The sequence below is a fragment of the Mobula hypostoma genome, chromosome 4, assembly GCF_963921235.1.
Source record: "Mobula hypostoma chromosome 4, sMobHyp1.1, whole genome shotgun sequence".
Classification (NCBI taxonomy): domain Eukaryota; kingdom Metazoa; phylum Chordata; class Chondrichthyes; order Myliobatiformes; family Myliobatidae; genus Mobula; species Mobula hypostoma.
The window spans coordinates 95234997-95258333 of NC_086100.1; positions in this window are offsets into that span (position 1 = coordinate 95234997).

A 23337-nucleotide genomic window follows, 5' to 3' on the forward strand; every position below is an offset into this window, starting at 1 on the left:
CCACACCCCGCACTTCCCGTTTCTACCTCCTACCCAAGATCCACAAACCTGCCTGTCCTGGCCGACCTATTGTCTCAGCTTGCTCCTGCCCCACCGAACTCGTTTCTGCATACCTCGACACTGTTTTATCACCCCTTGTTCAATCCCTTCCGACCTATGTTCGTGACACTTCTCACGCTCTTAAACTTTTCGATGATTTTAAGTTCCCTGGCCCCCACCGCTTTATTTTCACCATGGATGTCCAGTCCCTATATACTTCCATCCCCCATCAGGAAGGTCTCAAAGCTCTACGCTTCTTTTTGGATTCCAGACCTAATCAGTTCCCCTCTACCACCACTCTGCTCCGTCTAGCAGAATTAGTCCTTACTCTTAATAATTTCTCCTTTTGCTCCTCCCATTTCCTCCAAACTAAAGGTGTAGCTATGGGCACCCGTATGGGTCCTAGCTATGCCTGCCTTTTTGTTGGGTTTGTGGAACAATCTATGTTCCGTGCCTATTCTGGTATCTGTCCCCCACTTTTCCTTCGCTACATCGACGACTGCATTGGCGCTGCTTCCTGCACGCATGCAGAACTCGTTGACTTTATTAACTTTGCCTCCAACTTTCACCCTGCCCTCAAGTTTACCTGGTCCATTTCCGACACCTCCCTCCCCTTTCTAGATCTTTCTGTCTCTGTCTCTGGAGACAGCTTATCCACTGATGTCTACTATAAGCCTACTGACTCTCACAGCTATCTGGACTATTCCTCTTCTCACCCTGTCTCTTGCAAAAACGCCATCCCCTTCTCGCAATTCCACCGTCTCCGCCGCATCTGCTCTCAGGATGAGGCTTTTCATTCTAGGACGAGGGAGATGTCTTCATTTTTTAAAGAAAGGGGCTTCCCTTCCTCCACTATCAACTCTGCTCTTAAACGCATCTCCCCCATTTCACGTACATCTGCTCTCACTCCATCCTCCCACCACCCCACTAGGAATAGGGTTCCCCTGGTCCTCACCTACCACCCCACCAGCCTCCGGGTCCAACATATTATTCTCCGTAACTTCCGCCACCTCCAACGGGATCCCACCACTAAGCATATCTTTCCCTCCTCCCCTCTCTCTGCATTCCGCAGGGATCGCTCCCTACACAACTCCCTTGTCCATTCGTCCCCCCCATCCCTCCCCACTGATCTCCCTCCTGGCACTTATCCGTGTAAGCGGAACAAGTGCTACACATGCCCTTACACTTCCTCCCTTACCACCATTCATGGTCCCAAACAGTCCTTCCAGGTGAGGCATCACTTCACCTGTGAGTCGACTGGGGTGATATACTGCGTCCGGTGCTCCCGATGTGGCCTTTTATATATTGGTGAGACCCGACGCAGACTGGGAGACCGCTTCGCTGAACATCTACGCTCTGTCCGCCAGAGAAAGCAGGATCTCCCAGTGGCCACACATTTTAATTCCACATCCCATTCCCATTCTGACATGTCTATCCACGGCCTCCTCTACTGTAAAGATGAAGCCACACTCAGGTTGGAGGAACAACACCTTATATTCCGTCTGGGTAGCCTCCAACCTGATGGCATGAACATTGACTTCTCTAACTTCCGCTAGGCCCCACCTCCCCCTCGTACCCCATCTGTTACTCTTTTTTATGCACACATTCTTTCTCTCACTCTCCTTTTTCTCCCTCTGTCCCTCTGAATATACCTCTTGCCCATCCTCTGGGTCACCCCCCCCCCGTCTTTCTTCCCGGACCTCCTGTCCCATGATCCTCTTGTATCCCCTTCTGCCTATCACCTGTCCAGCTCTCGGCTCCATCCCTCCCCCTCCTGTCTTCTCCTATCATTTTGGATCTCCCCCTCCCCCTCCAGCTTTCAAATCCCTTACTCACTCTTCCTTCAGTTAGTCCTGACGAAGGGTCTCGGCCTGAAACGTCGACTGCGCCTCTTCCTATAGATGCTGCCTGGCCTGCTGCGTTCACCAGCAACTTTGATGTGTGTTGCTTAATAACTAACTCCAACATTTTCCCCAGTCATTGAGGTCAGGCTAACTGGCCTACAATTTCCTTACCTCTGTTTCTCTCCTTTCTTAAAGAATGGAGTGACTTTCAATTTAACTGTTTTCTGGAACCATTCCAGAATCTCACACTTCTTGGTAGATCATTACTAATACCGCCACAGTCTGTTCAGCCAGCTCTTTCAAAACCCTGGAGTGTGAACCACCTGGAGTCCAGGTGACTTATCTACCTTCAGATCTTTAGGTTTCTCAAGTACCTTTGCCATAGTAATGGAAGCAATCACACACTTCTGGCCCCTTGACACTCTCAAACTTCCTACATACAGCTAGTGTATGAAGACTGATTGCAAAGAACTTATTCAGTTTATCCACTGTTTCCTTGTCCCTCATCACTACCTCTTCAGTATTGTTTTCCAGCAGTCTGGAGTCTACTCTCACCTCTTTTACACCTTATATATTTGAAAAACCTTTTGGTTTCCTCTTTAATATTATTGGCACACTTACTTTCATATTCCATCTTTCCTTCTTAATGACTTCAGTTGCCTTCTACTGTTTCTTTTAAAAAAGCTTCCTAATCCTCTGACTTCCCACTAATATTTGTTCTATTCTCTGCCTTCTCTTTGGCTTTTATGTTGGCTTTGACTTCCCTTGTTAGCCACGTTTATGTCATCTTGCCCTCTTCCTCTTTGGGATGTACACATCCTGTGCCTTTTGAATTGCTTCTAGAAACTCCAGCCATTGTTGCTCTGCCATCATCCCTGACAGTGTTCTTTTCCAATCAATTTTGGCCAGCTCCTCTCACATCCTTCTGTAATTCCCCTTTACTCCACTGTAATACTGATACATCTGGATTAAACTTCTCCTTCTCAAATTGCAGGGTGAATTTGATCATATTACATTCATTTTCTCCTTAAGCTCTCTAATCAATTCCAGTTCATTGCACAACACCCAATCAAGAATAGCTGATCCCATAGTGGGCTCAACCATGAGCTGTTCTAAAAAGCCACCTTGTAGGCCTTCAGTCCTGTATTCACCCTTTTCAATTTTGTCCACCTTTTACAATGCAATTCATTCTGTTGACAGCAATTTTACCCTATCATCAGCCTATCCTTGTTCAAAATCTCTCTTCACACTGCTTCTGTTTGGGAACCAACTACCTCATCACTATCCCTCCAATTCCCATCCCCTACTAAATTAGTTTAAATCCCTCTGAAAAACTCCAGCAAACTTGCTGCAAGGATATTGGTCCCCCTCAGGTTCAGATGTAACCCATCACTTTTGTACAGGTCATACCTCCCCATAGTCATACTTTATTGATCCCAGGGGGAAATTGGTTTTCATTACAGTTGCTCCATAAATAATAAATAGTAATAGAACCATAAATAGTAATATGTAAATTGCCAGTAAATTATGAAAAGTCCAGGACCAGCCTATTGGCTCAGGGTGTCTGACCCTCCAAGGGAGGAGTTGTAAAATTTGATGGCCACAGGCAGGAATGACTTCCTATGACACTCTGTGTTGCATCTCGGTAGAATGAGTCTCTGGCTGAATGTGCTCCTGTGCCCACCCAGTACATTATGTAGTGGATGGGAGATGTTGACCAAGATGGCATGCAACTTAGACAGCATCCTCTTTTCAGACACCACCGTGAGAGAGTCCAGTTCCATCCCCACAACATCACTGGTCTTACGAATGAGTTTGTTGATTCTCTTGGTGTCTGCTACCCTCAGCCTGCTGCCCCAGCACACAACAGCAAACATGATAGCACTGGCCACCACAGACTCGTAGAACATCCTCAGCATCGTCTGGCAGATGTTAAAGGACCTCAGTCTCCTCAGGAAATAGAGATGGCTCTGACCCTTCTTGTAGACAGCCCCAGTATTCTTTGACCAGTCCAGTTTATTGTCAATTCGTATTCCCAGGTATTTGTCCACGCTGACCCCCTCGATGGAAACAGGGGTCACCAGTACCTTAGCTCTCCTCAGGTCTACCACCAGCTCCTTAGTCTTCTTCCACATTAAGTTGCAGATAATTCTGCTCACACCATGTGACAAAGTTTCCTACCGTAGCCCTGTACTCAACCTCATCTCCCTTGCTGATGCATCCAACTATGGCAGAGTCATCCGAAAACTTCTGAAGATGACAAGACTCTGTGCAGTAGTTGAAGTCCGAGGTGTAAATGGTGAAGAGAAAGAGAGACAAGACAGTCCCCTGTGGAGTCTCAGTGCTGCTGATCACTCTGTCAGACACACAGTGTTACAAGCACACATACTGTGGTCTGCCAGGCAGGTAATCAAGAATCCATGACACCAGGAAAGTATCCACCTGCATCACTGTCAGCTTCTCCCCCAGAAGAGCAGGGCAGATGATGTTGAACGCACTGGAGAAGTCTAAAAACATGACCCTCACAGTGCTCGCAGGCTTGTCCAGGTGGGCATAGACACAGTTCAGCAGGTAGACGATGACATCCTCAACTCCTAGTCGGGGCTGGTAGGTGAACTGGAGGGGATCTAAGCGTGGCCTGACCATAGGCCGGAGCAGCTCCAGAACAAGTCTCTCCAGGGTCTTCGCGATGTGGGAGGTCAATGCCACCGGTCTGTAGTCATTGAGGCCGCTGGGGCGCGGTGTCTTCAGCACAGGGACGAGGCAGGACATTTTCCACAGCACAGGAACCCTCCAGAGCCTCAGGCTCAGGTTGAAGACATGGCAAAGTACTCCACATAGCTGAGGGGCACAGGCTTTGAGCACCCTGGTACTGACACCATCCAGTCCTGCAGAAGACATCCCAAAGATCCATAAATCTGAACCCCAGTTCCTCAGCTATACATTCACTTGCCAAATTATCATATTCTTATCCTCATTGGCACAGGCAGCAATCCCAAGATTACTACCCTGCAAGTCCTGTTTTTCAGCTTTCTACCTAGCTCCCAAAAATCTCTCTTCAGGACATCCACATCTTGAAATTGGTGCCAATGTCAGGACACTGGAGCAGGCCTCATACTGTGCACACAGCGATATTAATTGAGTAACAAATCCCAAGGTGCAAACAAAGTCAGCATCAAAGTTCAGGCAGAGATCAAAACAGCCAGAAAAATCCAAAAACCAGAATCAGGAAAATTCACTCACATACTCTAACAACAGACAGCTGAAAACACCGGACTGAAATACACTGAGCAATAAACAGAGAGGCAGATGATAGGTGGAGCACAATGAGACAGAAGTGACAGCAATACAGGTAATAATGAGAAACAGGTGAGAGGTGGAGTACTCAGTAATACAGTGGCCGGAGTAGAGCAGGAGCACATGGAAATACAAAACCACAGACTGACAGCTAGGGGGAAAACACACAAAAAGACAGAGTTCAGCTGGAGGAACTACCAATACACCACCCTCGACAGACGCCTCCTGGCATCACGGCAGGTAGAGCTGGGTGCTGGCAATGAAAGTCCCTGATGAGGGAGGGGTCCAGGGTGTTATGGGTGGGGACGCATCACCTCTCCTCAGGACCGTAGTCCTCCCAGTCTACAAGGTACTGGAGGCCATGGCCCCGGCGATGAATGTCCAGCAGTCGACACACCGTGAAGGCCTCTGACCCATCGATGAGCTGCAGGGGGGTAGGGTTTGTTTGGAGACAGGACACAGGGGGTGGCTCATGAAAGGGTTGATGGGGGACACATGGAAGTTGGGATGAATGCGACGGAGAGTGGAGGGGAGTTTGAGATGGACAGCAGCAGGGCTGGTGACTTTAGCAATGGGAAAGGGGCGATGAAGTGGGGGGAGAGCTTGCCGGAATCCACCTTGAGGGGCAGGTCTCAGGTTGAAAGCCACACATGTGTAGTAACGTGAAGCCTTGGAGCAATGGCGGTCAGCTTGACGCTTGATCCTAACTGAAGCACGAAGAAGGGCAGGGCGAGTGTACCTCCACGTCCGTTGACAAAGGCAGATGAATGCCTTGGCAGATGGAACGCCAACCTCCTCCTCCTGGGCAGGAAATAGCAGAGGCTGGTAGCCAAGGCAGCATTCGAAGGAGCACAGACCGGTAAATGAGGATGGATGAGAGTTTATGGTGTACTCGGCCCAGGGTAGCTGTTGACTCCATGCAGAGGGGTTCTGGGAGACCAAACACCGCAGTACTGTCTCTAGCTGTTGGTTGGCCCGCTCAGTATGGTCATTGGTCTGTGGGTGGAATCCTGAAGACAGACTCACCGAGGCACCCAGAAGATTACAGAATGCCCTCCAGAAGTTGGATGTGAATTGAGAGCCCCTGTCTGACACAACATCTACAGATAAACCATGTGATTTAAAAACATGCAGACTAGTAATTTGGCTGTTTCTTTGGCAGAAGGGAGTTTAGGCAAAGGAATGAAGTGTACAGACTTGGAGAAACGATCAACTACTGTGAGAATGGCAGTGTTACCATCTGATGGGGGAAGACCCGTGACAAAATCCAGGGCAATTAGGGACCAGAGTCTCTTGGTGATAGACAGGGGTTGTAACCAACCAGCGGGTGACTGGTTAGAGTTCTTGCCTCGAGCACAGACTGAGCAGGCTGAGACGAAGTCGAGGATGTCATCTCCAATGGAGGGCCACCAGAACCGCTGACTGATGAAGGCCTGAGTAGGCCTGGTTCCAGGGTGAAAGGATAACCAGGAGGAATGACCCCACTGCAGTACCTGTGAGTGGACAGAGCTGGGAACATAAACATGGTTAGTGGGGCATTGACTAGGGGCTGCCTCGCTCTGTTGAGCAGCTTGCACCATGGCTTCAATGTCCCATTGTGCTGCACCCACAAGACAGTGAGCAAGGAGGATGACATCGGGTACCTCCGGGGTTTCAGAGGAAGGAAGGCTTTGGGAGAGGGCATCAGGTTTTCCATTCTTGGAAATGGGGCGGAAGGACAGAGTAAAATTGAATCTTGAAAAAAACAGGAACCAACGAGCTTGATGGGAGTTAAGACACTTGGCTGTACGGATGTATTCCAGATTCTTGTGATCAGTCCAGACTAAGAATGGCACCTTGGCTCCCTCCAGCCAATGCCTCCACTCCTCCAGAGCTAGCTTCACAGCCAGCAGCTCCCTGTTTCTGACATCGTAATTCTGCTCCATGGAGTGAGGCGGTGAGAGAAGAAGATGCAGGGGTTTAGCTTCTCATCTTTGGCCGAGTGCTGAGAGAGAACATCTCCTACACCAATGCCAGATGCATCCACCTCCACAATGAACTGCCGGTCGGTGTCGGGTTGAATCAGGATGGGGGCAGAGGTGAAACGTTCTTTCAGGTCAGAGAATGCTTTTTCAGCAGCAGGGGACCAGGAGAATCTGACAGCAGAGGAGGTAAAGACAGTGAGGGGTACAGCCAGTGTACTGCAATTTCTGATGAAGCGGCGATAGAAGTTAGCAAAGCCCAAGAAGCGTTGCAACTCCTGATGAGTGGAGGTTTGGGGCCATTTGACCACCACCTTGGCCTTCAGTTGGTCCATCTGAATGGAACTGCCTGCAATTACATATCCCAGGAAGGAGACAGAATGGTGATGAAACTCACATTTCTCAGCCTTCACAAAGAGCTGGTTCTCCAGGAGGTGCTGGAGAACTCTGCGGACGTGACCTGTGTGTTCAGTAAGGGACTCAGAAAAAAATCAGAATGTTGTCGAGATACACAAAAACAAATTGTTTCAGCATGTCCTTGAGAACGTCATTTACCAGGGCTTGGAGGATGGCGGGGGCATTGGTGAGTCCGAATGGCATGACCAGATACTCGTAATGGCCTGATGTGGTGTTGAAGGCCGTCTTCCACTCGTCCCCTTCATGAATGCGGACAAGATGGGACATGTTCGGCACAACTTTGTGGGCCAAAGGGCCTGTATTGTGCTGTGGGATTTCTATGTTTCTATGGTGGGCGTTACGGAGATCAAGCTTGCACCATCAGGGGGGAAGATGGCCGAATGATGCCTGCAGCCAGAGACTCTTGAATCTACTTACTCATGGCTTCTGTTTCAGGTACGGACAGGGAATACAGGCAGCCCCTTGGGGGAGATGTGACAGGCAAGACGTCAATGGTGCAATCATATGGATGATGAGGCGGTAGGGAAGTGGCCCAGGACTTGCTAAATACAGCCTTGAGGTCCATATATTCAGGAGGGATGGCACTAAGGTCCGGAAATTCCTTGGGGGAATCTGGGCTTGGAGGCAAGGGAATCTGAGCATGGCGGAGGCAGTGGGAGTGACGGAATGGGCTCTGGCTTACAATCTTGTGACTGAGCCAGTCAATGTGGGGGTTGTATTTAACTAACCAGGGATGGCCCAGGACAATGGGAGCTTGAGGAGAGTCAATAACATAAAGGGTTAACTGTTCATGATGGTTGCCGGATAAACTGAGACTTACTGGGGCCGCTACATGGGTGATGTTAGCCAGTCTCTGACCGTTCAAGGCACTGGCCACCAATGGCGACTGGAGAGCAGACGTGGGTAATCCCCACTGGGCAGCCAAGCCAGAATTGATAAAACACCCCTCCGCACCAGAATCAACCAAGACAAAGACTACTCGGTGTTAGACGCCCCACTCCAGAGAAGCAGGTATGAGAGTGAGTGGCGTCAAGGAGGGCCGGACAGGGGTCACGCTCACCAGTACTCCTCGTCCTACTGGTGAGTGCTCGGCTTTTACTGGGCAGGTCTGGATGAAGTGGTCTGGTTGGCCACAGTACAGGCAGGAGCGGGTGTTGATTCTCCTTTGTCTTTCAGTCGGCATCAGGCAGGTACGGTCAACATGCATAGCCTCGGGCTCTGGAAAGGTAATTGTAGATGGAGGCAAATGGACGGGTAATGTAGACTGACGAGGAACATGGAACTCACCCAGTACCCCCAGGGACCCTCTGGAACCTCCACCTCTGCGGCGCTGCTGAAGGCGAACATCAATACGGTTGGCCAAATCCTCCAGGGCTTCAGAGGTGGCAGGAAGGTCCTGGGTGACCAGCACAATGAGACACAGGTGGCAGCAATACAGGTAATAATGAGAAACAGGTGAGAGACAGAGTACTCAGTAATACAGGGGCCGGAGTAGAGCAGGAACGGGGACAGGAGCACATGGCAATACAAAACCACAGACTGACAGCTAGGAGGAAACACACAAAAAGACAGAGTTCAACTGGAGGTACAGGCAACCAAGACTTCTAGCTGCTCCCGCTCTCCCTTGAGAATGCCATGTACCCGATCCGAGACATTCCTGACTCTGAAACATGGAAGACCACATACCATCCAGGTGTCTCTATCATGCCACAGAATCTCGTCTCTGTTCCTTTGACTATGGAATGAATTATTTGTATAAATAGTGAATAACAGAGATCGCAAAACTGACTCCTTGAGCACCCCACTAGTCACAGAGTTCTTTGGGGAGTAGGCCATCAACCATCACGCTCTGCTTCCTATCATTGGGCCAGTTCTGAATCTATCTCATTAGTTCCTTCTGAGTCCCATGCGACCTAACCTTCCAGATTGGTCTGCCATGCAGGACCTTTACTAAAAGTCCATATGGACAAGCTCCATCATCCTACATTCACCTACCCCCTTAGTTATCTCTTCAAAGAACTCTGAAAAAATTTCTTAGACATGACCTCCCATGCACAAAACTATGATGATTATCCAAGTAATGGCAGATCTTGTTCTTCAGGATTCCTTCCAGTAACTTCCCTACAACTGGAGTCAGGCTCACTAACCTGTAGTTCTCTGGCCTGACCTTGCTACCCTTGAACAAAAGTCTTCTAGAGCTTGACCAGTGACAAACGATGAAGCAAGTACTGTTTGTCGATAAGAGCCTCTACAATGTCTTTCCTAGGCTCCTGTAAGGTCCAGGGTGCAATTGGTCAGGTCCTGGGGACTTGCCCATCTCAAGGGTGTAAATACTTCCTTCCTCATGATGTGCATATGATGCAAAACCTCCCTTCTTACTCCCCTCATTTCCCTCTTGCTGAAATCAGGATTTTCCACTTGTTGATGGGTGTAAAAGTGCTTTTTTTTTGGTAAGGTCAGGAACTCATTATAAACTCTGAGTTATTTTCATTATGGCTGTTTTATCATCCCAGGGTGAATTAAAAATATCTCCATGTACTTTTATTGTAATTGAAATGTTTAAGCAAGACTGTAAGTTAACCGTACTTACAATCACTATTACAGCAATATCTTATGTCAGTCTTTCACCTTTGCATGTTTAACTTACTTTTATAGTCCAATGAAACAAAAATAAATGGCTCCTTAAATGATTTTGAAGCCACATCTATTTCCTATGCTCTGCAGGAGTGTGAATACTGTATATAGAATGGGTTCGTTCAGCCTCTGTTGAAATCACATTATTTTTACCTTTCTTCTACTTGATTATCAAATTTAAATGAATAACTAACACAATGAGATACAAACCACAAAAGTGTAAAACGGAAGAAACAGAATTATTTCAGTTACTAGCAGACATTCCGATTTACTGTCTTGGATAGCATCCATCAATGCTACATACTTGGCTGTAGTGGGATAGGTGCTATACTCCTGAAATAGTGACTCAAAGCTTCCATAACAGTTTGCAAAACTGTAATCAGAAGGTCTTATGACTCGTGATATCAGTAACGTTAACAAGCTAGATGTGGAGACAGAACTGGGGCTGATGTGCAGCTGGAGAAGGGCCAGGGAAGTAGGCTTTGTGTGCTTCTGGATTCAGGAAGGTGGGCTGTAAGGTGAACAGCTGGGTCCAAGTAATTAGAAACATGAGTCTGGTGTATAGCCTTATCAATGTAGGACAGAAGCTGGGAACATGGACCTGATCTGTGGCAGGAATCAAGAGCTAAAAATAATTTAAAAACTAGAAATATAGTGCAGGAGTCGGGTGTTTTAATTATTTAGCGATACAGTGTGCAATTGGCCCTTCTGGCCCTTTAAGTAGCTCCGCCCAGTAACCCCTGACAAACCCAATTTAACCCTAACCTAATCACGGGACAATTTTACAATGACCAGTTAACCCACCTGGTACGTCTTTGGGCTGTGGGGGGAAACCAGAGGATCCGGGGAAAAGCCACACATTCGTCGGGGAGGATGTACAGAGGCCCTTTACAGAACGGCGCTGGAATTGAACTCCAGCTGCAGAATATCCCGAGCTGTAATAGCGTCGCACTAACCGCTATGCTACCATAGGGCTCAGGTTGGAGTGCAGTGCGAATACACATCGGGTGTGTGCCTAGAGCTAGGTATGTGGATAGGGCGGCAGCCAAAGACACAGTCTGAGAATGGGACCAAGGGTGAAGGGCGTGGTGGAATCATGGATAAGATGCATGGCTGGAGCTGGGAATGAGGTCCTCCTGTGCTCCAAGGAATAAAGCCCTAACCTGTTCTTCCTCTCCCTGAAACTCAGGCTTCATTCTCGGCAACATTCTCGTAAGTATTCTTTGCACTCAATGTCTTTCCTACGACTGGGTTATCAAGGTACTGCAGAATTGTTCATTTTGATTCTTTGCCTTGAAAGATTGAACTAAATCATATTGAATTGATTCTATAAGCAGGTGACTTCATTTAGGGGCAGCATTTATGGGAATTGTTCTAACCATTAGCATTCTGAAAACAGGCAGTAGATGAGCTATACCAACAGCTTCCAACATTTTCAGCCCACACTCACTGTGGATTGATTAGAACATAGTAAGTTCTCATCTAGTCCTCACTCTAGGAAGCCTGTGTAATAGCTGATTTCCCCATGTTAATGGAAACACACAAAAACAGTGTATCTTTAATCGTGCTTCTGTGAAAAGGTTATACCAGTTTAATTGGTGGAAGTAATGACTCTCTGACTAAAGTTTATTCTCACATGAACAAGTATGGTGAGATACAAATACAATAAAAATCTGGCTTGCAGTGGCTTCACAAGCACGTCAGTAAAGACAATTACACATAAATTATACGGACCACTGATGAAAAACTCCAACCAGAGCAATAGTGCCAACATATTAAAAAGTAATGGCCATGTCCATTTCATGTCAAAGGATTCTTTTAAAAAGTTGAATTTCAAAAGTAAAATATACTTTTTATATTGTTATGTCTACTGGATTGGGATTAGTTTCAGATTATTCAATTTAATTACAACCAAGTGTGTGTACTTTTATTGCATTTCTATCTCCTGTAAACAAATCTGGCCATAAAACAAGAAACAAGAGTGGCTGGGACTATAAAAGTAGGCTGTGCCAGTTTAGAACAGGTTCTTGAAAACAAAAGGAATTGTGAAACATTGCCATATTGGACAAGATTGGCCAATCAAAAATGGAAAATAGGGAAATGACAGGGACATTGACCAAAGTCTATCTATCTTTATGATAGAAGACACTAAAAGCATCCCAATAAAAACATAAAATTGAGCAGCAAAAGAAAACAATTATTAACACAAGACAAGTTACTCAACAGATAGATACATCTAAAAGTTGTGAAGTTCCCTAGACCTTACAACTTGCTTCCTAAGGTCTAAAAACCAATGTCAGCAGACAGTGGTTGTAGTGGTTGTGATCTTCCTAAATTCATAGATTTGGAAAGGTCATAGCACATCATAATACAATAAATATAACACAGTACTCAATAAGGAAGGGGGAAAAAAGCAGGAAGCTTCAGGCTTGTTAACCTAAGAGCTGTTGTTTGGAAAATAATGGGATATGTTATAGTTACCGGGCATTTAGAAAAAAAATTCAAATGCACATGAGGATATAAAAAGCAGGTAAAGAGGAAACAGCAGATATAATCATGGAGTCATATAGTCAGACAACACAACCTTCAGTCCATCCACTCCGTCTTGACCATCAACTATTCACGGAGGGTTTTTGGATTTCTAAAATACTTCAGCACTGTTGCCATATAAAAAGGATACTGCACAAGGTAAGACCTTGTGGCGTTGGGGTAATATATATGATTAAGGATAGGCTTACCCAGAGAAAACGGAATCAGGATAGATGGGATATTTTCAGATTGACAAGCAACGATAAAGGGAATGAATGTGTTGCAGCCACATTTGATAAATGATAAAGTAGGAAGACTAGTTGTGAGGGGAACAATGGAAAAAGATAGATGAATCGAGTGGGCAAATATTTGATGGAGGATACTGTAAGAAGTATAAAGACAAGGAAGTCCATTGTGTTTCTCTTAGACAGTGCCTGGGATCAAGAATGACTTGCTTCCACTCCAGTTCTGTGAGTTCTTAAGTGACAACTCAGCCTAATGTGAGACCTGCAGACTCTACCACAGAATCAGAATTATTATCACTTTCTTATGTGACATGAAATTTGTGGTGTTGTAGCAGCAGTACAGTGCAAAGACATAAAATCACTAAATAAAATAAAATAAAACAAACAATTGAAGTAGGAGGTGGGAAAGACAGGTAGTTTGGGCGTTGCAGTATTCCTTCTTCCATTTTTGATGGGTTTCTGCAAGGCCTTGTTTCAGAGATTTGAGGTTCTCAAGTGTCATGCAGGTTGTTCCTCCAGTTTGATTGGTCACAGGCCGCACTGGGTTTGATGTGAATGTTATACTCTCTTCAGAGACCTTTATAAAATCCATAATGCTTTTCTTCTGTCCTCCTGGTTACCTTTTGCAGTGAAAGATAAATAATAGGATCATATGAACAATATAGCCTGCTCAACAAAGCTTACTGAATTAAGGCCTTAATCCTAGGCATGTTGACTGGGAAGTGGGCACTACAGATGGTTCATCTCTCTGGAAGATTTGGAGTATTTTACAGAGACCACACTGGTGGTTTATTTCCAGTGCCTGCTGCAGGTGACTTAAGTCTCAGAAATGTTGAGGAGTAGAGGTATTGGTATTGCTGACCAATAGACCATGACCTTTGCATGAGGTTTGAGGTCTTTATTTTATTTGCAAATACCACTTTACTCAGACAACCAAAGGATGTGCTGGAACTGAAGACACTAATTCTCCTCCCTACTACCCACTCCACGCTCCTCCTTCCTCTTCTATCAGATTCCATCATCTTCAGCCCTTTGTCACTTCCACTGATCACTCTCCCTATTCTCACTTCAGCCATCTGCCCGTTACCCATGTGTTATGTTTTGTAACTTCAAAACATTGAACTAATTCAATGGAAGACTCAGGAGTACAAAATGTGGGTCTAACTTTGAGTTTATTTTTTTATCAAGGCGACCACTATCACATGGTAGCATGATGATGTATACAATCCACATATTTATACATATAATCCCTAATAAATTCTTTAAATGAACAAGAATGCTTAATGAGTATATATACACACACACACACACACACACACACACATATATATATACAAGATTACTCAAACATTACAGAAATATTATTGAAATATTAAATGCATGACACTCATCCATGCTTAGCTATAAACTCCAACTCAATACAGAATGCATCTGACCTATATACACAGTATACTATATAATACAACTACTATATACAGGCATCCACAGTATAGTAAATTTTTAAATTGACCCATCCAGGCCTTAAGATTTAATGCTGTGGAGGATTTCCTACCCTTGTGGGTTAATGTCTTGCCTGAAGAGGAAGATCACTCTGCTTGGAAGGTGAGACTTGTTGCCGTGAGCAATCTCAGGTCCTGGGGCCTCATCCAGGGTGATTGCAGGAGTTGACTCTGAGACTGCAGGAAGTGGTTTTCATAGCAGTAGCTTCTTTTATTCTTCTTTTAGTTTGTACAACTTGATGTTGGAAAGGTGCATTTAGCTCACTGTATTCTCTTATTAATCCCTCTGTTGCTCTGTTTACAGGCTGTTCCTTCTTCTTGCTTGCTTCATCCACATCATCTGACAAATCCTGTTTTCATATCGCCATTGACTCCTTTCTTTTTGGCCTTCCATTCATCCAGCTGGGTTTTGGTCTTTACATTTACTTGTACAAGTAGCTTTTTGTCTCCCACTTGAAGTTCATGCAATAACCTTAATACACACAGAGTATATTCTAGTTGTTTACACTCACAAAACTTTCCTGAAGCTCTTTGAACTCTCTTACAGCTCAAAACAAGCCACATTTTGTAAGTAACTGCCTGATTAGCATCTCAGACTCTTTCGCAGACCTGTTGCAACTGGACCACTGCTTCTGTCACTCTTGTGGTTTCTCTGAGCCGAGTGGTCCTTCGTTGGTCCAATATGCTTTCCAACCAGAGGCACAAAGGTTGGTACCAACACCTGCTTGTCCGCTGTTGGTCAACGGTTCATGATGTACAACATGGAGACTGTTGTGGCATCATTCATTCCCTTTCTATTTGCTTTCAATTGACTTTATTACAAGTGACATGGCATACAAATGGTGGCTGGATCTCCATTTAAGATGTAGTTCTCTCAGCCAATCATGCCCCACGATGCTGGTCCTTTCGTTTTTACCACATACAAGCCCAGTGTGTTTTGTTGCTCGTTGCACTTCACTGTTAAGAATGTCATTCCCATAGGTGTTATTTTTTTCTCCAATATAAGGTTTTAGTTGGATATCTGCAGGCTTCAGTTTAGTATCTTTGAAATGCCAATCAAACTCCTTTTGTGGAATGACTGAATCAGCTGAGTCAGTGTCCAATTCCATTTTAACTAATTTGCTGTTCACTTCCAGCGTATGCCATTCTGCTTGTCTATTGTTAATTTTCACATGGTAAATCTAAAGGTTACACAGTGCTGTTTCACTCCCATCGTTATCGGATTTTTCATCAACAGCGTGCAGTTTAGTGCTCCTTATGGAACTGCAACTTGACTTGTTTGCTTTTTCTCTTCTTTGTGCAGACCATTTACTTTTGTCTACCCAGCACGCTCTTTGTATGTGTCCTACTTTTGTTGTATTTTCTGCAAGTTTCATCTTTAAATCTGCATTGGACTGGTGTATATGAGCCCCTGCTACAGTGGTAACACAATTTGTTCAGCCTGGCCGGCTTCTGTTTAAGTGTTGCAATTTTATTCACAGTCACTTTCATTATTGACTGCAACTCAATTGCATCTCTGTCTGTAGATTCAATTGAAACAGCGATTTCGACTGTTCTTTTAAAGTAAGTTGTGCCTCAGTTAGGAGCCATTTTTGAATACTTTCTTGTAAGATTCCACAAACTAAATGATCTCTTGGTGCATCATTAAGACGATTACTGAACTGACAATATTCAAATCTCTTCAATTCAGCCACATATGATGAAATGGACTCCCCTTTCTTTTGATTCCATTTATGAAACCTAAAGCATTCTGCAATCAACAATGGCTTCAGTTCTAAGTGTTCCTGCATCACTTTTACAATATCAACAAAGCCTACATCTGCTGCTTTGGTTAGAGCAGACAAACTTCGAAGCAAACTGTATGCCTTTAAATCCAATGCACGAAGCAAAATTGGCACTCATTTCTCATTGGTTACTTCATTTGCTTTAGCTCAGTATATATTTTTTCCAGTATCTTTTGTGTAATTGAACATGTCAATTTTTCCAACATAGCCAGCTGTTTCTAATGATTATTTTCACCCTGTACTCAGTCTTTATGAACCCATGAATTCTTCCGTGTTCTGTCCTTTTTTAAAAACTCGATCATATCTTCCCTTCCAAAGAGTATGTACTATGTTGGTTAATAACATAGTATTCAAATGAATTTTGTGAATTGTAAATGATGGACGCACTCCTTGTGACCTTTCCTGTCTACTTGAGGATGCCTCCCCCTGTCTATCACTCGTACCTTCCAGTGGCTCAGGTCCCCCTGGACATCTGACTAAACTCAGCTTCCTTCAGTTTGAGCTGCCAAACATCTTCAACCTGCATTGGTGCTAATCAGCGAGACCTCTCTTGGGAAGGTGTGTCCTCTGTCACTCTACTAGAGTGGCAAGTAGGCTTGCAGCAGCCAACGTCAGACACGTCAGTAGAAAAGACAGCTTTGTGTTCCCACCTCTTCTCTTTAATCTCCTTTTCCATTCCACAAGTATAGGTGAGTCACCGAAGTTGAATGACTTTGATATCAACTTCCTCGATCCAGAAAACTGTTTCTCTTCCATTTCCCCTGGAAAACTAGTCACTACCGTCACAGGAAAAAGATGGGCAACCAGCATTCCACACCTGAGGGCAACATCTCTTCCTGGGGTGTTCTTGACAATCACTGTCATCCCACTTGCATAGACAGCCGAAGATTTCAGCAGTTCAGGTCTCACCAGCACTCCTGCAGGTAAGTGTGACTCTTCTTCCTGATCATCAGGAGCATCCACCTGGATGGCTGAGGTGTAGGGCACTCCAGTAAATTTGGGGGTTCCGTCACCCTAGCTACTCCTCCAGGGCAATACATGACAGGTTTAGACTCGGTGTACCACACACTTCCTCATTTCTGCTCATCATCCTGCTTTAGCAGCAACTTGCACCTTCTCAAATGCAGATCTGAACACAGGGTGAATGGACAAGGTTTTCAAAAAGTTCTCCCCACTTCTCTCTTTGCAAGCTCCCATGAGCCTTCTCACAATGGAAAAATTTGTTCCTACAAAAATGGAAACTTCACCCTTTTTAACCCGATCCAGCCAGATCAACACTGGTGTGTCAATATTGAGTTTTTATAAGGCACTGGTGAGGCCTCATTTAGAATATTGCAAGCAGTTTTGGACCCCCTATCCAAGAAAAGATGAGCTGACATCAGAGAGGTTCAGAGGAGGTTCATGAGAATGATTCCTTAAGTGAAAGGGTTACCATATGAGGACCAAATGATGGCTCTGGGCCTATACTCACTGGAATTCAGAAGAATGAGTGGGGGTCTCATTGAAACCTATCAAATATTGAAAGGGCCTCACTACAGTGGAAGTAGAGAGGATGATTCCTATGGTGGGGGAGTCTAGGACTGGAGGCCCTCAGAATAGAGGGATGTCTATTTAGAGGAGGAATTTATTTTGCCAGAGGGTAGTGAATGTAGGACTTGTGGCCACATGAGGCTGTGGAGGCCAGGCCATAAGGCAGAGGTTGATAACTTCTTGATTAGTCCAGATATGAAGGGTTACGGGGAGAAGGCAGGAGATTTGGACTGAGAAGGAAATGGATCAGCCAGGATGAAATAGCGGAGCAGACTTGTTGGACAAATGGCCCAATTCTGCTCCTATATGTTTTGGCCTTATAATCTAATTATCTCAGTTACTCCAACATCTGTTTCTGAAAACTCCAGGTTCGATGACAAGTAACCATCATACAGGTACTCATCAGTACTAAGTCCCCAAGTCTCAAGGGCACTGAGTGGTGTGAAGGTAAATGATTAAACTACCAGTTGTAAAAGGATCTATAAAGCAAAGTAACTTAAGAACCTATGTCAAGTATGGCTCTAGCATAAGCATCTTCGATCCGTATGGATACATTAGAGCTTGGTCCCACTGGACCTTCAGGAATAGCGTTTGCACTCTATTTCCCTTGATACACTGATTGGAATATATTGTCTTCTAGACACCAGGCCATTCCTTTACTGGATCCCTCCCTAGTTTTGCCTCTTTTCTTCTCTGTTTGATTATCCACTGACTTTCTTTTGGAAGATTTTCCTGCCCCTTACAGTCTTGCTTGAAATGTTTATCTTCTCCACGGCTGTAACAGAAAATACCGGCTGCCTCTCTAGTCAAGGGCCCCTTTTCAGCAACAGTCCTCTGCATCGTAAGTCCTATAGGTAGGTTAGGTTTCCCAAAGGACGTGTCATGTTTAGCTGAAATATTAGCAGACTTCCGTCAAGTGAGCTCAGCTTGAAGGTTTTTCACATCATTTCTTAAAAGTTCATTCTCTGTGGTAGCGGGGGGGGGGGGGTCAGTTTAGTAGCAGAGGCTTCTACTGAAGACGCTACTTGGCTTTTGGAAAAGTTCTGCTTCTCAATCATGTTCTCCTCCTCTCTAATTTCTCCGAGTAACCAGGTAAAAGATGGAAGAGGGCGCATCGTGTGGGTCAGTTGTATACATAGAGCAATCATGATGTAACAGTGCACCCTTCACAGCCTGCTCCACCCTCAGGCAATTTCTCTCAGACAGTTGAACGCCCCCTTTGTGGCACAAACAATGCAGCAGCTTCTCCAACCTGAGAAGGTGGGCAGACAGCTCTCCCTTTCCTCCTGGAAAGTGTGTCTAAGCTTCATCCTAAAATCAGTTGCACTTTCAGCAATGCCAAGAGTTTGCAAGTAATTAGATGATGCGCTAGTAATTTCTGCCTTTAGGAACCTCAGCATTTCAGCCACTGGACAATTTAAGCTCTCTACCAGTCTCTACCAGTTTTTTTCATATTATCTGAGCACTGCCATTACTGGGATGTCTGCTCAGACCATGTGTTTCATATTCCCCATCGGGTATGGGCTAAACTCCAGAGAACACTAGAGAACACTCCCAGCCTACGATAACTTTGGCTCTCCACAGTTACACTTTGGCATTTATTTACCAGTGATGTCATAGCCAAAAGCAGCTCAGGTTTAAATCAACCGCAGAAGGACCTATTATACCATTCACTTCAGACAACTTTTTTCCCTTACTTCACAGAAGCGAGAACAACTTGTCTTTAAAGTTTTTGCCCTCAGCTACCTTCCCCACTTCTCCTAAAATATGGACCTCCCATAGCCCCACCTCTCCAAATGTAATGTATCAAGCAGCGTGACTTCAGTCACTTCACTGCTAGTCTGGAAAGTTGGGCTTATGTTCCATTGACCTTAAAAGAATGAGAGGTGATCTTACCCATAGGATTTTGGGGGTTTGACAGGGTTCAAATGGTTCCGTTTATTATCAGAGAATGCACGCAGGATACAATCTGAAATCCTTCAGACAGCCACAAAAAACAGAACCCCAAAAGAATGAACGAAAGAAAAAAAAACGTTAGAACCCCAAAACCCCCAGGTCATGAAACAACCAGTCAATATACTCTCCACCACACATCTATAAAAGTTTGTCAAAGTTTTAAATTACATGCAGAGCCTTCACAAACTTTAAAGGAAGTAGAGGTGCTGCTGTGTTTTCTTCATAATGGCGTTTATGTGGTGGACCCAGACCAGATCCTCTGTCATGAAAACACTAAGGAATCTAAACTTGCCGACCCTCTCCACCTCTGATACCCTGATGAGAACTGACACACGGACCTCTGGTTTCCTCCACCTGAAGTCAATAATCAGCTCCTTGGTCTTGCTGACATTGAGGTTGTTGTGGGAACCATTCAGCGAGATTTTCAGTCTTCCTACTACATGCTGATATGTCACCATCTTTGATTCGGTCAATGACAGCGGTGTTGTCGGCAAATTTGAATATGGCATTGGAGCTGTGCTTAGCCTCACTAAGTATAAAGTGAGTAGAGCAGGGGGCTAAGCACACAGCCTACTGGTATCTTCCCTCCCTTTTGCTTTTATGCTGTCTTTGACTTCCTGAGTAAGCCATGTTTGCCTCATCCTCTCTTTAGAATACTTCTTTGGGATGAATCTATCCTGTGTTTTCTGGATTGCTCCAAAAAACTTCAACCAGTGCTGTTCTTCCATCATCCCTGCTGTTTTCCCCTTCCAATCAACTTTGGCTGGCTCCTCTCTCATGCCTCTGTAGTTCCCTTTATGGCGCTGTAATACTGATACATCTGATTTTAGCTTGTCCCTTTCAAAAGTACAGGGTGATTGATGCCGTCTAATGTTTCCTTTACTGTAGGCTCCCTAATGATATCTGGTTCATTAGACCAAAAGATCATAAGGCATAGAAGCAGAATTAGGCCATTTGACCTACGGAGTCTGCTCCACTATTTCATCATGGCTGATCTATTTCCCTCTCAGCCCCATTCACCTGCCTTCTACCCATAACCTTTAACATCCTGACCAATCATGAACCTATCAACCTTTGCCTTAAATGCACCCTGTGACCTGGCCTCCACAGCTACCTTTGACAATGAATTCCACAGAATCACCAGCCCCTGGTTAAGGAAATTCCTCCTCATCTCTGTTCTAAATGGATGTCCCTCTATTTTGAGACTGTGTCCTCTGATCCTAGACTCCCCCACCAAAGGAAATATCCTCTTCACATCCCCTCTGTCTAGGCATTTCAACATTCAATAGTTTTCAATGAGATCGCCCCTCATTTTTCTAAATTCCAATGAATACAGCCCCAAAGCCTTCAATCACTGCTCATATAATAACCCTTTCATTCCTGGAATCATTCTCGTGAACTTCCTTGGAATCCTCTCCAATGTCAGCACATCCTTTCTTAAATAAGGGGCCAAAAACTGCTCACGATACTCCAAGTGAGGCCTCTCCAGCGCCTTGTTCAGCCTTAACATTACATCCTTGCTTTTACATATATTTTAGTCCTCTTGAAATGAATGTTAACATTGCATTTGCCTTCCTCAACACTGACTCAGCCTGCAAGTTAACCTCTGGAGAATCCCACACAAGGATTCCGTAGACCCTTTGCACCTCAGATTTTTTAATGTTCTCCTCTTTTAGAAAATTATCTATGTTTTTATTCCTTCTACCGAAGTGCATGACACTGCATTCCATCTGCCATCTCTTTGCCCATTCTCCTAATCTATCTATGCCCTTCTGTAGCCTCTCTGCTTCCTCAACACTACCTGGTCCTCCACGTATCTTTGTATTGTTTGCAAACCTGGCCACAAAGCCATGAATTTCTTCATCCAAATCATTGACATACAATTTAAAAAGAAGCAGCCCCAATATAGACCCCTGTGGAATACCACTAATCACCGGCAGCCAACCAGAAAAGGCTCCCTTTATTCCTACTCTTTGCTTCCTGCCAATCAGTCAATGCTCTATCCATGCTAGTATCTTTCCTGTAATACACTGGGCTCTTACCTTGTTTAGCAGCCTCATGTGCAGCACCTTGCCAAAGGCCTTCTGAAAGTCCAAGTACACAACATCCACCAATTCTCCTTTGACAACCTGCTTGTTATTTCTTCAAAGAATTCCAACAGATTTGACAGGCCAGATTTTCTCTTCAGGAAACTATGCTGACTTTGGCCTATTTTGTCATGTACCTCCAAATACCTCAAAACCACATCCTTAGTAATCAACTCTCAACATCTTCCCAACCACTGAGGTCAGGCTGACTGGCCTATAATTTCCTGTCTTCTGCCTCCCTTCTTGAAGAGTGGACTGACATTTGCAATTTTCCAGTCTTCTGGAACCATTCCAAAATCTAGTGATTCTTGAAAGATTACTACTAATGTCTCAACAATCTCTTCAGCTACCTCTTTTAGAACCCTGGGGTGTAGTCTATCATATCCAGGTGACTTATTTACCTTCAGATCTTTCAGCTTCCCAAGCACTTTTTCCTTAGTAATAGTAATTGTGCTCACTTCTGGCCCTTGACACTCTTGAACTTCCAACATACTGCTGGTGTCTTCCACAGTGAAGATTCAACCAAAGTATTTATTCAGTCCATCCATCATTTCCTTGTCTCCCGTTACTATCTCTCCAACATCATTTTCCAATGGTCCAATATCTACTCTTTCCTCTCTTTTACTCTTTATATAGCTGAAGAAACTTTTATATGATTGGCTAGCTTACCTTCATATTTCATCTTTTTCCTTTTATTGTTTTATTTTTAAAACTTTCCCAATCCTCTAACTACCCACAATTTTTTTTGTTCTATTATATGCCCTCTCTTTTGCTTTTATGCGGCTTTGACTTCCCTTGTGAGTCATAGTTGTGTCACCCTGTCTTTAGAATACTTCCTCTTCTTTGAGCTGTGTCTATCCTGCACCTTCCAAATGTGCAGTCACTGGAGAAAAATATTGAGGATCTGAGGGCAAGATTGCTGTATCAGAGGGAAATGAAAAATCGTTGTGTTCCTTGTTTGAACAAACATGGCTTACTCCCAGCATGTCGGATTCAGTGATCAAACCTGAAGGTTCTCAACTCACAGGATGGACAAACAGCTGATTCAGAGAAGGCAAAAGGTGGAGATGTGTGTTTCATGATGGTGGCGCTCTGAAGAGGCGGTTTTGTTGAACTCGTGTTCTCCTGACCTTGAACGCCTAACAGTCAAATATCATCCGTTCTATTTACTTAAGGATTTCTTTTCCTTACTTTGACCGCAGTTTACATTCCACCAGTGGCTGACTATAATCAACCACTTGAGAAACAGCATGATGCTGTCTCCAAACAAGAAACAGTCCATCCCAATGCATTTCAAATCAGAGCTGGGGACTTCAACCAAACTTGTCTGAAGAAAACCCTATCCTATTGCCATCAGCATATAACCTGTAGTACCAGAGGCCCCAACACACAAGACCACTGTTATACTAAGACAAGTATTGCTACCATTCCATGCCCAGACTGCACTTCGGTAAATCTGATCACTTCAATAGTTCAATAGTTCCATTTAAAAATCAGAGAAATGTATACAATATA